The 16,179-nt window shown below is 36.0% G+C and overlaps 1 protein-coding gene across 1 annotated transcript in view; it reads left to right on the top strand.

The window, feature by feature from the left end:
- The window catches only part of CDH12 (cadherin 12), a 222,179-nt gene that overhangs the window by 40,353 nt on the left and 165,647 nt on the right, over positions 1–16,179 (top strand). The gene's annotated exons all lie outside the window — the stretch shown is intronic.

Genomic DNA, 16,179 nt, shown 5'->3' with positions numbered 1-16,179 from the left:
TTAAAGGAACGGGAATAAGGAGGATCTTTTCTTGCTAAGAATGAAATTCTAGGAGAAACACTTTTACAATGCTTTTATTAAAACAAACAAACAAAAAATAATCTCTGATTACTCCTTGGGTTGCCTTTGGCATTTAGTATATGTTCCGAGAAATAGATTTTTTTGATATCATAAAATCTTATGATTTTATGGCTTGGATTAGAAGGGATCTGGAACATCATCTTGTTCCAAATCCCCTGCCATGTGCAGGGACATCCTCTACTAGACCAGGTTGTTCAGAGCCCCATCAATCTGATCTTGAACACTTCCATGGATGTGCAATATTGGACATATTGGCATATTGGACATTTAATCTGAGGGAAAGAAACATATGAAGGAACATAACTAGAGATTCTGAGCAGCACTGGGAAAGAGCTAAAAAATTAGGACACAAGAAACACAAAAGGGGAAAATAATAAATAGGAAAATAATAACTAAGGAGAATAGAGAAGAAAGTAATGAGGAAAAGAGTAAACAAAGCAAATGTAAAAATGTATGTAAATGTATAAAAGTCCATCTTGTCCATTTTGGGAATATGTGCTTTAGCAGGTTATGGGTACAACACATCTGTGGTCTGGCAAACACAGGGGAAATCCCTCCCTTCCCCTGCCCCCCTGCCCCCTCCCCCCCCCCCCCCTTTTTTTTTTAACTCTGGAAGATACATTACATGTAACTTCCAGTATTTTGAGAAAATGAAGCAGTTTCTATTAGAGAGGTGAAGCCCTGAAATACTTATATAAGAAGCAAACCTCCAGATATGTCTACAAATTCTTCCAACTAGGATATTGGTACATATATTTTGCCTGGTATTTTGCAGTAACAGCATCAAAGAAAACCTCTGCTTTGGTAATTAAAATGTGAGCAAAAGCGGAAAAGGAACATTTTCAAAATAAGAAAAGTGTTTCAGCAATGTTCATGAGAATGTATAGAAATATAATTTTATAGAAGGATGTTAAGTATTGCTGAAATTGACGGTTATTGATCTTTCCACTAGCAGCTTGGTGAAAAGATCTTTCAGATTGTGAGATTTTGCACAAATCATAGAGACCACTCTTTACAACTTTTTAGATGTTCATGGAGGAAAGAGAGGAGATTGATTACAGACCTGCCATTCAGTACAGTGCAGTCCAGCAGCAACTGGGCATAAGACACTGCAGGTTGTAGTTAAGTCATTAGAGCCTGGGAATTTACATACATTCCCTTTCAAGTTACCCTATATGTCACTGTTACTAAAAACTAAGATTTTAAACAAAGGCAGTGGACTTGTGACTCTGTCACTGCAGAAAAACATTTTCTAACAAGCATGAAGGTTACTCGACTTTGGGAAAAAAAAATAAAAGTTGACCTATTTATATGAACCTCATCTGCACAAGGAAATAGAACAAGCTGTGAAAGCCCATTGCATAGGCCAACAGTGCAAACTGTAGATTACAGAGCCTAAGGTGGTGCTTAGTAAATCAAATAATGCCTCTCACTCAGCAATTGTAACAGTCCTTCCTTCTAAAGGAACAGTGACTGTCTTAAATTTGTAAAAAATATTTCTTGCCAACTTGCTGGAAACCTTTTCACTTCCGTTCATGGTACAGAAGAATCACTCTGTAATGAAATCTCATAAAAGACAACGTACAGGCTTTTCTTTATCTAACTCACAAGCAGAGAATCAAAGAAGTGTAAAAAGAAATCTAGCAACCTGCAAGGAAGGAGAGCCTTGCAGAGTTTTCAGCTGCTGTCCTGTACTGTCATATACTGAATTAGCAAAATAACAGATTGCCAATAAATCTGAAATAATCACATTCTAGGACAGTGTGAGCAATATGAGGAAAGATGTACTGCATTTTTGGGCTCTGTCTTCTGCTGGCAATGGAAAGTGTGCTACTAGCTGACTCCTAATTTAAAAATGAAGAAAAAAAAAACTAACTGGTTATATTTTATGATAATATTTAATATAATATGACCTTAATTTAACATCTGTTCTGGGCATGCCTGGTTAGATAACAATATGTTATAAAAATCTGAGTGCTTTGAAAGGCTGATGCAAAGAAGGCAGGAGATTAATGCTCAGAATTAACCACCACCTTCTTCATCTGAAAAAATTACTCTCACTCTCTTTGTTGGTTGAATTTCAGACAGCAACCAAGCACCACACAGCTGCTCGCTCACGGACCCCAGAGCAGGGGAGGGGAGGAGAATTGGAAAGGTAAATGCAAGAAGCTCATGGGTTTAGATTAGAAAAATTTAATAATTGAAACAATATTAACAACAACAATAACTTTAATTTCAATGAAGAAAAAAAAGTAATAAAAAGAGGCAAATAAAACCCAAGAAAAACAAGTGATGAGAATGTAAACAGTTGCTCACCAGCAACAGACCAATGCTCACCCAGTCCCTGAGCAGCAGCCCAATGGCCAACCTTCCCCTTTAATTTATTTCTGACCGTGATGCCATATGGTCTGGAATATCCTTTTGGTCAGTTGGAATCAGCTCTCCTGGCTGTTTCCACTCTCAAATTCTTGTGCACCCCCACCTATTTACTGTTGAGGTGGTGTGAGAATAGAAAAAGCCTTGACTCTGAGCACTGATCAGCAGCAACCAAGACATCTCTGAGTTATCAGCACTGTTTCCAGCACAAATCCAAGCCACAGTCCCATACTACTTGCTATGGTGAAAAATTACCTTAGCCAAGCTGAAACCAGCCCACTCTCCACTGTTATTATGATATTTTCATTTTAGTAAAATAAAGATGAGAAAAACTATTTTGACATTTCAGTTTAAGATTTGATGCAGTGAAGTCTTGTATGAAAGATTAAAAAATGTCAGTAGGCTTCTGTGGGAGTCAATAATCAGCATAATTCACACAAAAAATAAGGTGTCATGCACAAATGGAGGCAAAAGATCCTAGTCTGCTATCATTGTACAGGTTTTGTTAAGTTTTAGTCATGAGAAGATGTTGACAATGGCTTAGAAAAAGACACTGAAGATCACTCACCAGAGAATGACTAATTACCACCATGTTTTATCTTAATAATAGTAATGAGCTACATATCTGTACAACATTGAAACATTTGTCAGTTATGTGTTTTTAATATAGAGGAAAAATACAAAATTAGTAATGTTTATTGATTGCATATCTCAATAAAATGTATCAGTGGTTCACCAAGGGAAGAGAGGAGATGACTGTTCTATCTGACTGAGTAAAATAATGTTCATTGGTCAGTCAAGCACAGGATATAACAAACATGTGTCTAAGGAAGCGGAAAAGTACTTATTTTAAGCAAAAAGCAGAGTCAGCTGATTTTCTCTGTATGTACTTGATGTAGTAATTTTCCAAGGGAAAGGCCAATGCTGCCTGGGTGCATTAGGAGATTTGTTGGGGGAACATGGCTACAGGAATGCAACATTTTGCTAAAATGTAATGATTTTTGGTGGAGGCAGTAAAGCAGAGGTTCTCTCTGACATTGCTGTCTGGGGTATAAAGTAAAGAAAAGATTATAAATGCTTCTGCCATCTTACTTGCAAGAGCATGTCAGCTATATCTGGTTTTGAGAGGAGGAGAAAGAACATTCTTGTTCAACCTTAGCTAAATGGACCAAGTTTCTCTTGTGAGCACATTGAAAGTATTAGAGTTGATGAGAAAAAAAAAAAAAAAAAGAAAGATAGAGGGGGAAATATGCATTTTACTTTAACATGGATTCAGTTAAGGTGATTTTTACATGTGTTCATAACAAATTACCACTTAGATATTATGAACATAAGAACAGGAGGAACCTAAACATTGTATCTCTAGCAGATTCGGAGCATCCAAAAATGTGAGTCTTCATTTCATCACCATAGGTTAGGCACCATAAAAAGCAGAAAAACAGGTGTGAAAACCAAAAAACCTACTTTGGTGCCTAGAATTTTTTTTTTTTCTTTCAGCTGTACTTATGTCCTAGTGATTGTCATGTTATTGGTAGTTAGAATACGCAGAGTATAAAGTCAGCTTAAGCTTAAGTGTAGATAGTTGTGAATTGAATAAGAAAACCAAATTTTGATCAATGTGTAGAGGACAAATTCAAATTTGATGCTTACTATCATGGATAAGGAACACTAAAATATATGATAATCTTGAAAATAATTGTACATTTCAGCAAGGTGCTGTAGAGCAAACAAGCAGCATATATTAAGCAAAAGTAGAAAATTACATGCAGTGCTATTAAGATGTAATTGTTATAAACAAAGGTTTTACAGAGAATATTCACTACTCTGTTGGAGAGAGAAGAGATCAATAGTATTCATGACACAGTGCACTTGAGTAATCAAGTTTCTTATTCTTTTTTACACAGAATAACTTCCATTTGAGCACTACACAATTTAGATCAGCCACAAATTATAACTCAGCAAATAAATTGGTGTACATTTTCTGAAGATTGAAATCAACCTGAAAAAAAATTGCAATGAGTATAGTTTTTTCTTTTTTTCATTCTTCCTAATTTTTTTTTCCCTAGATGATTTTCTTTCATCAAAAACTCGTTGGTTTGTGCTCTAATAGAGCACAATGAAACTGATTGTGCTTTGAATACTCTCTTTTTGATTAAGTGTAGTAATTTCAAGTTTACATGTGTGATAGATTGTAAAACCAATTGCATGTTGCATGCTTTGTGCATGTGACTTACTGCAACATGAAGGCATTGACAAGTCACTCTTAAAAGAGTAATCTTGGAAGTCAAGGAAAGCACTTGCTGTGCCAGGTCACATAGCTTTTAAGTACCATGGAAACCTATTAAATGAATTTTGTATTCTCAGAATGCAGTTTTTAAAACTGGCATAACCTTTTACATAAGAACATTTGGCGTTTCAATCTATCACTTTTGGCCAAGGACTAGGCCATTGTTGAAGATACATGGTTGGATTTAGTTCAAATCCTAGTTTTGTTTGCCTCAGTGGATTTTTTCAGATCCCTTTTCTCTATATTCAATTCCCTCTTTGTGAAGTTCTGTTGCTGGTATTCATATTCTTTGAGGATCTATCAAGATGTTTTATTCATTAGTGCCTAGAAAGTCATGTGTTACACTCTGAAGCATTAATTTATATGATATATATGGATGTATAAATGAACAGTCCTTGTATATACACTACTCATTATTACTTGTATCAGTATTTAGGGTTTTTTTGTCTTTAAAAGATTATGAAAGCAATGTTTTATATAGTAAATACACTTTTTCCTTTAATGTTAAAAAAGTTTTATGTACTTTTTGCTCAACACCATCAAATTGTGCTATAAATAACCATGTTGCTACATTATAAACTCTTTAGTATTTCTTCTACAAAAGTAGGGGGGGGGTTGTGAGGTCCTTTTTTTTCTTCTGAAACAGGATGGAAAAAAAATTTAAATGATTTTTTTGTATGGTAATGTATATTTTTCTTGGTTGTCTTTCAATAAGGCTACAAAAACTGTGTTGGTTTGTATGTTTGTTTTTTTTTTTTTTTTAATTCAAGATTAAAGTTAAGGAAAATGGTAGAAGGATACATATTAACATTGCAGCTGTAAATCTTGAAGTAGAATTTCACTTGTGTCAGTATTTTCTGAAGGTTCATGCTAAGTGTGTTAGATGCAGGGGATACAGAGTGTTTCCTATATGATGGAAAAAAGAAATTATATGACAAATGTTGTTGACCTGTTTTTAAAGAACAACATTTTGAGGAGATGCGTGGAAGGGCATTATACCACATAGAAAAGAAAGGTTTGCAAACTCAACATGTGTAACATTGAAAAGTGTTACATACATCTCCTTCCAATGCAAAACTGAATGGAGTGTTACCAAGTTTTGTTTCCTCAACTGTAAAGAGATAGCAGAAAAATTCTCTTTTATTATTACTGTAGTGGATGCAGAAGACATGAATGAAGGCATGAAAGGATGAAGTTTTAGTTACCTTGTTATTGAAAAGTATTTTTAGAAGAAGCACATTTTTTATCTTTTCTCACATCCTTCTTCCCTTCTCTCATTTTTTCTTTTCCCCAGTTGACTCTAAAGCTCAGAAAATATGGTTTCCAGTGTTTCAGCTTCTGAGTGAACACATGCTTTTGAACAGACAAATGTGCAGAACCAAAAGCACCACTAGGAAAAGTGGTCCATAATGACCAAAGGAATGGCATGCTGTTTACCCGGGGCAATGTGTGCTCACATCCCACTGTGCTTTGCAGCTGTTCTGAATGGAAGAAACACTGACTGTCCTAAAATATGTCATCTACAGTGACCATATGCAGAAAAAAAAGTAGTCACAGGAAATTTAGGCTTTGTAAGAAGCACTCCCAGAACTGCAACTGCAATATATCCTAGAAGTAAATTTTCCCCAAATTCTTGAAAGAATTACTGAAATTTGCACTATTGAGTGTGTATAATGTTTTTTTTCAATCTTTGTAGTATAAGAATGAACAAAGCCAAGTATCTGTTTTTCAGGACATTAGGGATTTGAGTTCATTTCAGGTGGAACTGATGTATACTGATTTTTCTTTTTTTTTTTTTACTCTTCGCTGCAAGCTATATTTTCTTCTTCTGAAATGCCATTTTTAAATGCCTGCAGGTCCTGTGAGCACAAAGGTTTGTTTTGCCATCCATATCATTGGTCTAAAATGCATTTCACAAAAGTGGAAAGAAAAGTGGGAAATTATTTGTTGAACATTTTCAGGCATCATTTTCAATTTTTTTTTTTTTTTCCTAATAAGCTTTAGCAAAATAAAAGGGAGCTAGAAGACTCAGAGAACTTTAATATAAACTGACATGCTGTTAATTTCATGCCTTATGTGGATGCAAAAAAAATTAGATTTTTACTAGCACCCTGTTCTCTCTGTTCTTTTTCCTGATGTTTGCTTTCCTTTTTTTTCTCCTGGTTTGTTTTAGGTTTGTTTTTTTTTTTATTATTATTTTGGAGGTTTTTTTGGGGGGAGGGGTTGGGGTGTTCTTGCAGGCTGTGTGAATGCTACACTTTTCAACTGTCTGTTTCTAGGCTCTTTAGTAAGTCTAAGCAGATTTTTGTGTCAGTTACATTGATAAAAATCTGCAACAATGCCTTGCTTGTCTTTGGTGCTTGTCTGGGTGTCTATCTGTGTATTTTAAATACAGAATCTTTTATCTTTTTTTTATTTTTAAGGTCTGATCACTGATTAGGAGAAAATGGCTTGTCAACTCCTGCAGGAAATTTTGCTGCATCCCAAATTCAGTTTGCTTTGTTCTTGCTTAACAATGAAGTGTCAAGTCTGTTGCTGTTTATAGAGTTGAATGGTGTTACCAAAAAAAACCAAAGCAAAAAACACAAGAAAAAAATTAGAAAAAACAGCAAAATAAACATTTTCTGTTTGTCTCAATCCCCACATTAATTTTATTTTCTTCCAAGCTTCAAATTGTCTGTGCAAAGGCAAAAAGCACATCTGTCTCCCTGAGAGGATTCTGTTTCAAGCAATGTCATAACCCACCTAGGCTGTTAAAGTGACATTCAAGACTTTCCTTCCCCTTTTTCTTCCTCTATGAAATATTTTAGGGTGGAAGAGAAAGTGTTTAGATCCTCCGGGTGATTTCTGCTCAGCCAAGCTAATTCCATTATCCGTTATTTATGTTTACATCAGACTAACAGCTAATAACTCATGAGGAACTCTGTAACCATCTTTAATCTTGTTCATCACCCAGGAGCCTGGCTTTCTCAGATTATTAATGGTGATGAGTAAGTGTCCTGTCAGGGTTCTGCTTGTGGAATCACAGAGCAGCACAAGGTCAGCCCTTCCAGACCAGCTTTCTGGGGTGACATATGGTAATCACGTGTACCTCTCCTCCTAAAGAAAAGAGCTGACTATCTCATACAGAGTCTCAAAATAGTAATTGTTCTCACGCAACCCTTTAAAGAGCTGAATTTTTCCTTTTGAAAAAGCTGGAGATAGATGTAGAGAGAATTGTAACTGACTAAAAGTCTGCTGTCAGCTTCGTACCAGGCTGGTTGTATCCAAGTGAGTAAGATTTTGTAGTAAAATGATCTTACAGAAGATTTCAGAATCCCAGTAGGCCTACAGATGCCAAAGGATGCCCTCAGAATTAAATAAAGAGCAGGTGACATACTGAAGAAATTTTTAATTCTTTTCTGACAGACTTAAACGATTCAGAGTACCAACAGTATTATAGAGCAATAATCATTTTGTAGTAATTTTTCAAAATTTTTAGATATGAGTACTTTAAGGTGTGAATAGCTACTATAATTTTCATGCATGTTTTTATAGACAGCAAAAACCCCCTTAGTGACAATATAATAATGTCAAATCACAGCTTTAGCCTTAGACTGTACTGGATAACTGAAACTGAAATAGGGTGAAGAACTTGTTTAAGCTGTTTCTATTCAAGAGGGCAAATATGCTCTATTGCTGCAATCAGAATGAGCGAGTGTAAGCAACGTCAGGCTAAGTGATCATGCTTTTCATCCAAGACCATGCTCAAAAAGCCTGCCTTTGTCTATTGAATAAAGACGATGTGCTAGTACCCTGCCAAGCTTCAGTTTGTGAAAACTAAATGAGGCCAAGAGCACGCCTTGCTAAGGAACCTGTAATTTATGCAGCCTTGAAATGGTAGACATTCTTACAGGGGTGTTACTACTTCTGTGATTAAAAAAAAACTGAAATCAAACAACAGAAAAACAACAAAACAAAAACCAAACAAAAACCTACAAAAACAAACAAACACCCCAACTCTCCACCAAAATTATTTGGTCACGTAAGTCTGTCAGGAATAAAAAATAGCTTAGGATGTGCTCTTCTCTGTAACAGTCTCTTTTATTCATTCCAATGTTAATCTTCCAGCTTGAAATAGGCAACCAAATCCTTATCTTAACTGATATCATATTATCTGCAAGCAGATAATGTTTAATTGATTAAAATGTGGAATTGTGGATTTTCTCTTGATGGAAATGGAAAGCAATCTGCTAACTCAGTTAAAATTTGACAGCAGCGCCTTCTTCTAAAGAACAATTAATATATATATATGAATAGGTACAATGGACTTTAAAATATTTTCAGACATTTGATTTGACCATTTTAACATAAAATCTTTTTTCTTTTATAAATGAATATAAAATCTCTTTCTTCCCTTTTTTCTTTTAAAACTATTCATAGGCTCATAGCATCAGTCACAAAATGTTTTGGGTTGGAAGGTGATGCCTTAAGTTTTAGCTTTCATGTTTTTTGGATTCTGTGGTGCCTAGCGGTGAAGTTCTAAGCTTCATATTAAGTGCTTGTAAGCTCTCTTCACAGAGTAAGTTGACAAAGGAAAGATGTCTTCCTTTCTGAAGACCAAGGAAAACAAGTACAATTTTCAGGCCCAAAAGCATAAACAGTGGACTGAAGAGAGAAACAAGAAGGATGAGACCTCACGATCTGAGGCTGTGGCTAAACAATTGGGCCTCAATATGCAAATGAATCAAAACTTAAAAAGTTTGAGACCTCGTGACCAGTCATCTACTTTTTAGTCCACCTTGGGTGTAACCCTGGTCAAACTCTTGTCCTGCCCAAATGTACCGTAAAGGTCTTTCAACAAATATCTGCTTTAGCTCTGTCCGGTCTCTTTTTCGAGTCAGCCTTTCCAAAGCATCAAAGGGAGACTAAAAATAATTTATTTCATACCCCTTGCCATCTGCCACTAGACTGACCTGTCCAACCTGGCCTTGAAGAATTCCAGGAATGGAGACTATTCCTCAATGTCTCTAGGCAGCCTCTGCCTCATCACCCTTTGAGTAAAAAATGTCTTTCTAATATCCAATCTAATTTACTAATTTTTGTCCCTTGTGGGACAAAATAGTATAAAGTATTTATTAAAAAAAACCACCACCACCACCACCAAACAAACAAACAAAAAAAACCCCCCCCAAACCTCAATGTTACACTCGACAAAGATTAAAATTTGTTAAGCGCGTTTCAGTTTTTTTTTGTTTTTGTTTTTGTTTTTGTTTTTGTTTTTTTTTTGTTTTTTTGGGTTTTTTTTCAGAATGAAATGTAATCTGTTTAACCTAATTATCATTATTATTTCCCTTTCCTAAATCAGAAGCACCAGAGTATGGGGAGCAGTGGTTTGGTAACAGAAAAATCCTTATTGATTTTGTGGCCTTTGACTCAAAACAAGGACTTTCTGTTACTGTATGTGATGGGGAAAGGTAGGAGGAGAGCACAAGTGACAGAAGTGGCAGAGGAAAGGAAAGCCAAGCTTATAAGCCCCATGGAGGTTGGCTTGCAAGCCTTGGGAGCTTGAGCAGCTGCAAGAGTTCAGGCCTTGCATTTTTCTTAGGTACATATAAACATGTCTCTGTGTGTCTTACTATTTATGCATACGTATTCACATAGAATACAAAATGAAGAGATATTTGCTGTCCTGATTTTTTCGACCTGAAGACCAAAGCAAATGTAGTTGTCATGAAAGCTTTGTTTTGGTATCATAAGAATGACTGAATATTATATTATTTTTGAAATAAGTTGAAGACACTTAGAGACCTGAGAGTTTTACCTTGGTTTCCTAGGAGAAAAAAAAGAAATCAATAAGAGCTTGTTAGGAGAAATTGTAATACTTGGCTTTGGCTTTGCTGTGAGATTTTTTTTTTTAAGTGATTAAATGCTTTGCAGAACAAAAGAGATGTGTGGGAGGTGAAACTGTTACCTCCCTTAGGTTCAAAGGCACATCAACTCTGAAAGACAATAAAAGTCTTAGATTAGGTGCAAAATCTTGAATAAACTAGTGCTCTTCAAAATCAGATTGGTCATGTTTGGTCTCTCTGTTTCAGAGATCCCATCAAAGGGGAAACGTGAACTAATTCATCGAGGATGCTGTATTTTTTTCCATTACTCACACAAGCAAACAAATTCTGAGTTTTACCATGGCATATAGTCCAACTTCCTATACAAACTGGTCATGAAAATACATATTGTGCCCCATGCCAATATGTATCTAAAAACTTGCCCTAATTTTCTGACTACTCTGCACACATGACCTCTGAAGGAGACCTCTTTAATTCATGTGTCTAACTACAAACTTAATGTCTTGTTTTAAAATGCTGTTGCATTTTAATGACAGTCTCATCTCCTCTCCCTTCCCATTGCCCTATTCTAAATACTGTTTCTAAAATTCATGAAGAGAAAAAATAGTAGCAAAGAGAATGAGATAGGGAGGGTGATTAATTAGCGAGCAATAAAGGGGTGACTTTACTGTTATGTTGACATGCTGAAATGCTGGTGCAGAATTTTGTTCTGAATTTCTATAACTTGAGCCAGTATGACAACTGGGATGTTGCACAGTTGCTGGCACTCATTTGTGGATTTATGAGGCAATTAGCAGCTTCCTGCACCTCACCTGCAGCTTTTCTTATATAACTGCAGTATGGTTATCTCTCAGTTATAGTAAAATATCAAAGTCTCTGTAACCTGTCTGAAAACTCTCATTTACGTAACTATTATTCAGCTTGTTTCTGAACAAGGGCTGAGTAAGTCAGCTTTTTTCATTGATTAGCTGAGAACCATTTTAGCTACCTTATTAAGAAATAATCAAAACAATTCTTTCTGCTCTGATTGTGTGCTGCTGCCCAGCCAGGCTGCCAGCTATTGCTGCAGATGCTAACTAGTTAAATATTTAATTATAATTAGTAATGCTTAAATACCATAATGATGGCTAACACAGGTAACAGAGAACTATAGCCCTTTTTATTGAGCTCGGAAGAGCCTTCAGAAGGCTCACGGTACTTCATGGTTTTTGGGGGAGCGGCTATGTGTCCTAGAGAATTACCTCATTCTGTGCTAATGGCAAACTTGAATCTTGGAACCTTGTTTCTCCGTTTTGTTTCCTGTGGAGACAGTAGATTCGTTTCTGCACCTTCCATTATTACAAAAATAAATTCTGCAGAAACCTCATAATATTTTCTTAAACACAATAGAAGGATAGCCCCCTTCTTCAGCATTACCAAAACATAGTTAGGGGTCTCAAGTGGGTGACCTTAGTCCCAGTCCAGGTTTTGAAGTGCTCAAGAGAGATTCTATTTCACACACAACAGGTGAGAGGTGTGTCTGGTGGGCTCCTGTCTGGTGTCTCTCTTTGGTCCTCACCTGGAATTCTGTCTCTGGATCTGAACAAAGCTGGCAGGTAAAGAGGTGCAAATACATCTGGTGGTTTAGCAGATTATGAGAAACCGAAGAGTTGCAAGTGGTGAATCAGTGGAAAATTCTCAGTCACAGGCGTTTGATGCATTTTTCTTTGTCTTAGAAATGGAATAAAGTTGTACTTTTAAGATTATATCAACCACTATTGACTTTACTACTCCTTTGGTTATTTTTAAGTTGTAGGGTTTGGGTTTAAATGCTCTTTAATGCCACAAACCATTTAAAAATGTGTATGTGTATCAAAAGGGGTAAAACCAAAGAATTGTTCTTTTTGAAATGGAAAATAAGACTCTTCCTGGGGATAGAACCCTCCCAGGAATTTCAAATGCTCTAACATCAGAGAAAGTTTTAGCTAAAGTGAGGTAAAGTCATAAAAGCATTTCAGTTGGAGTTTTCATAAGCAATAAGATTTTACTGTCTTTTATATCACCAATTGCTTTTAACATCTTCTAATACTCAGCAAAGCAAATACTTGATTTTCTGGTGAATTAATTGTTCCCTTTATATATCTGACTGATCTGTCATAAAATGATGAGAAATAGGTTGACAATTTTTGTTAAAGAAATATAGGAGGCTGAGTAAATTTGTAAAGAATATTGGAGATATAAGGAAATTAATTTACAGATACATTTTTTCAAGCTTTCTGTGCAAACTGAGCTCTCTCTACTTACATATGAAAATTTTCCAGGTAACAATTCTGTCATGGAACAGGATTTGTTCATTAAAAAAACAAACAGTTTTTTTTATGTTTATGATAAAGTGTGACCCCATCTATCAAAATTTAGACCTTTATGTGAAAAAAAATCTATATAAATATTTTAGATGTCATAAGTGAGCTCCTCTTTTTAATACCTTACATTAAAATGTCGTCTTTCAAATAATTTTAATTTTGTGTATTTAGTATGTGTTGAGTATCTGCATGTGTATTTCTATTTGCTTGCAATTCTTTGGAATGTAATTTGTTTCTTGAAAGCATTCTAAGTGTTTAACTCTTATTTGAATTTGAAGTCTATAGTGTTTCTGAAAAATTGAAATACTTTATTTAGGAACACAGAGTATAGACTTATATTTTGGGCTTCCATGTTAACAAATGTAGTAACTAATAAAAAAAAGAGACTAATTCATTTATAAGGAAGAAATTGGGAATTTAATTGAAAAATGAACAATATTATTCTCTAAAAGTCTTTGGGACTTTCAAAGATTCCTTTCCTAGTGGAAGTTGAAGAGAGTTTGAAAAATAAGAGGGTTTATTTTGGCTTACTTACTGTCTTAGTGTAAACAGCAAAAGCTGTCTTCCTGAAGAGACTTGGTCATAGTGCTTGTGGGTGAGGCTTTGAAATTCCAGGAAAACAGGATGTACCTGCTGCTAATGCATAGACCAAAGAAGATTTGCTCTCAGTGATGGAGGATCAGGTTGGGAGTACTTCAGCTATCAGTAGATACACAAATCCTTGGGGCCTGAGGCATCAACCTTACTTAAGTCCTCAGGAAAATAATAAAGCTCTGGAAGCCTGGAAACCATTTCCAGATACGTGCAGGACAAGAAGAGAAGCCTTGTCCTGAGCCGAGAGAAGTCAGTATGGATTTACAAAGGAGAAACCATGCTTAACCAAACTGACAGCTTTCTATAATGAGGCAACTGGCTTGGTGGATGAGGGGAGTGTAGTGAAAGTAGTTTACCTTGACTTTAAAACAGCTTTTCACATCGGCTGCAAAACAATCTCACAGAGAAACTGGTGAAGTTAAGTGGACAGTGAGGTGGATCAAAGCCTTGCAGAATGACCAGGCCATTGAAACAGGTGTCAGGGTCCGCAAATATATGCGGGGAACCTGATAGTTTGTTTTAAGGATCTCAGAATGCAAAAGACACAGCAGGGGACAACTCAGCTTACTCAACCAAAAATGCACCTTTATTTAGTGCAAACAAATGTGATAGTGGGGAGACAAATAAAGAATGGTAAGAAAGAAAGAGGGGGAGGGGATTATAGCTACCAATGTGGAGGGACGAGTCCTCGAGGCCTAATGATGCCTTTAGACACGATCTTCTCCAGTGGGGAAAAGTGAGCGGGGGTCTCCAGAGTTTTTATAGGTAGGTCAAGGCGGGAACCAAGGCGAGGGGCACAGAGCCAAAGCGGGAACCACCTGTGTAAAGGTTGAATGCTCAGGAACAAGCTGCAAACCGTACCTCCAGTACAGACAGACCAGTTTGGACAGATAGCCTGGGCTCAGTCCATTGTGCCATTGTTCTTGCATTCTGTTCTCATGGAGATGCATGCCAGTCCTCCGAGACTTGGCAAGTGTTCTACCTCAGCCAGGCCAGGGGCTCATTTCAGAGTCTGGGGTCTCAGTCCCCAATCATTGGAGACAGTCATGAGGCATAGCACATCCTTGGACAGACTCTGACAACAGGTCACCCGGAGGGTTGTGAAGTCTCCATCTGTAGAAAAAAACTGTTTTGTCCTTGTTGCTACAGCTGCTTCTTGTAGCTGACCCTGACTGAGCTGGGGATTTGGAACGGATGAACTCCAGAAGTCCCCTCCAACCTCAATTCTGTGTTTCTGTGATTCTGTGATTACAGGAATTACACAGTGGGTCACACTTGACCACAGATCAGAGGTTGCATGGAAGGAAGCACATGTTTATTTCCACCAAATTATTAACCTTCCTTCCAGCTTAGTCTTTGGCCTAGTACTCCATTTATACCAGGACAAAATGTCCTGGGCTGTGGGCTGTGTCCTCTAGCAAGGTTAATTCACTAATCTTAGGGAAATATTTGATTTAGGTTACTCCAGACTAAATGTGTCAATCTTCCTACCTTGAAACCTGAAGGTATTTTTTTTAGTACAACAGGACAGTGATTACAATATGTCTGATTGATTGGCTGCAATCTATAATACTGCTGGTATGACATTATCCTCTTGCCATAAAGCTGCTCCTTCTGAGTTCAGCTGAGGTGCAATTTCATCAGGACTATTTCAGCACTTTGTTTCACTGAGCTTAACCTTAAAAAGACAGTATTGATTTCCTATCTAAACCACAGTTTTGCAGACTGAAATAACTAGACAAATTTATGTTTATTATTAAAAAATAAAATATGCAATATATGCAATAAACAAGTTGCTCATTACATGTCTTGATGTAAGTTACATAAATCATAAACCACCTAGCCACTGTACGGTTGGATTTTTACTGCAGCATGGAAAGAACTCAGACAAAAATAAAGGAAAAACCTTGCTTAAGTTGCAAACAAAAAAGAAAAAGTAAACACTGCCTTTTTTAAAGAATGAGGATGTTGACTGTAATAGTTTATGAAAATATGTGCTTTGTTTTAATTAATACTCATTTAAATATTGAAATAATTCAATACAGGTTGTTAAGGGTGGAACATAGTAAGATGAAATGGTTTCTATTCTAAGTTAAATCAGTGCTAACTGAAAATGGCTTATGACCCTTTATCAACACTTTTATTAAAAAATAAAAAAAAGTTTTTGAAATTTTAAGCTTACAAGGATTGATGAGATTTTACATTTCATATTTAAATTTGCCCATTTCCTGTATTTTCTGTCAATCTGTGAGATTGAGCATGTATGTTTGTATGAACAATGAAAAAGACACAAAATAATATTTGTCTTTAATTTATTAAATTATAGCAGATGCTTTTGTGAATGACATTATGAAAATGTATTCATACCAATTAATAAAGATCCACATGTGTACCAAATGGGGGAAAAAAAAAAGAGGATCAGTGAGAAGAAGCCTCCAATAATTTATATTGCTGAGTGTGTTACAGAGGTGAGAAGACCTGTTTCTTTTCATATACATTATTTTCTTTTAATTTGAAATTTAGAAAGTAGAAAATATTCTAACAGGAAAATTATTTTCACCAATTAGATTTGCATTTATTTCTCTAGACAAGACAGATAGAGATGCAGTAGTGAGTGTCACAGAAATGAGCCCTTTATATCCTCCTGCATCACCTCATCTATTGTCTG

The sequence above is a fragment of the Chamaea fasciata genome, unplaced genomic scaffold, assembly GCF_029207755.1.
Source record: "Chamaea fasciata isolate MVZ Bird 193981 ecotype frontalis unplaced genomic scaffold, bChaFas1.0.hap1 SCAF_1, whole genome shotgun sequence".
NCBI classification, from domain to species: Eukaryota; Metazoa; Chordata; class Aves; order Passeriformes; family Sylviidae; genus Chamaea; species Chamaea fasciata.
This window is presented reverse-complemented; position numbering and strand designations above follow the sequence as displayed.